Raw genomic sequence first — 1,710 nt, forward strand, 5'->3', positions numbered from 1 at the left:
ATGGAGACCGGAAACACACCATCGTGACGTCCCGGGCGGCGTGGCGTCGTTAGAAAATGAACAACAGCGAAGGGCTTTCAAATGACGCAGCTAGCGCGGACTATGGAGTCAGCCTCATCGGCTGAGAAAGGCTACGTTTAAAAATAGCTTAAAAATTATACGTAGAACGTATAGGGCTCAACCTTGGCTCAAATGCTCCCCATAATCCGTTCTACCAGCTGAATGCATTTGATTGCCACCTTTGAAACGTGTTTCTGGGTCACTTTTAGTAAACGCGGACTTTTTTTTTGTTAGGAGTGTGATTAAAGATGGATCTTTATTAAGATCCTGCGCCATAATAGGAATGTACTCACAAAGGTTAAAAACTGTAGGCCCAGCACTTTTGGGCCTACAGTAATCAAAAGCCAATTGGGGATATCAACTGGGTAAACACATATTGAGTAATCCGTGAAAACACGTAATCTACCCCAAACCCTCATATTGGTGGTTAGGGGAAACACTGTACAACAGCTTTAAGGCATTCTATAGGTTGCCGATCGATATCCGCAAACACGAGTTCGATATCTGAACAGGCCGGCGATAAAATTCGGTCAGTCGTCGGTAGTTATTTCTCTTAATGGAAATCCTATTGCGCCGAAACACACGCTGGCCGTTCACATAAGCAAGACGGGCTATTCCAGCTATCCTAGACCCCAAAGAAAAAAAATAAAAAGGATAACGCTCCTCCTGCCCTTCCTCTTCTTTTTTTTTAACTTCGCATTTATTTTCGGCAGAGCTCAGCCATAGCCTCCTGTATAACCGACTCTGCCTGCTCTATCGCCCCGAAACCCATTGGAGCAGCCCGTTCACTGCGGGGCGCCTAGTTCCCAGGTATTTCGATGGCCATGCCAATGAGAACTGCTTTTTCGGGCAGAGGTGAACTGAAACGCACCTCGGCGTCGTCTGCTACACGAAGGCGTCTTCCAGCTACAAAAGTCCGCAAAACAGCGAGCTTGAACTTCATGAGCCAGTTTTATGACAAAGAACAAAGTTTTATGGGTGGCGTCGCAAACCTACTAAACTGCGTTCAGTGTACTGTTTCCGCCTGCACGCTCGCCCTTTTGGGTTCGTTAAGGCAGTTTCCCAACAAAATGTATGCATGACCTATTGTTGCCACTGCGAAAAGAACCAGTTAACTTTTCTCCCGGTGATAAGTGAAAAGTTGATAAGTGAAAAATAATTATTCTAGATTCGATGTTTAGTGATAATTGAGTCATACTAATTAAATTTTGTTTGAAGAAGTCCAAACAGTTGAGCTCCCTTTTTTTACTTACGAGTCAATTAAGTCTTGTTCTGCGGCTAATACTTTTTAGGGTCCCCGAAAAGGTACGCACCCACCCTCCTCAATCCCTTCTCTATTTCTCCGTCGCTGCTGCGCAAAGAATGACGACTTCAAGCTTTAGCTCAAGGCGATGCTCAGTATTTGAGAGCCCCTATATACGCTTAGGATAAACATTCAACATGCACTTAGCTTGTTTTTCTCGCTACCTCTCCCCGGTACATTCATTCTTACCTCACCAATCAGTGAATCCGGGGTGTATCTATATATTTAATTTGCCCTTATGCTGAATAGCAAACTTCCGCTATAAAAAAAAATTCCCAGTGGGTCACAAACCCACTAGTAAACTCACCCGTAACGTTTCTGGCTGAATCAAGGAAACGCAGAAAAAA

Source organism: Haemaphysalis longicornis, unplaced genomic scaffold, assembly GCF_048455015.1.
Source record: "Haemaphysalis longicornis isolate Haplotype H1 unplaced genomic scaffold, Haemaphysalis longicornis Haplotype H1 scaffold_3, whole genome shotgun sequence".
NCBI classification, from domain to species: Eukaryota; Metazoa; Arthropoda; class Arachnida; order Ixodida; family Ixodidae; genus Haemaphysalis; species Haemaphysalis longicornis.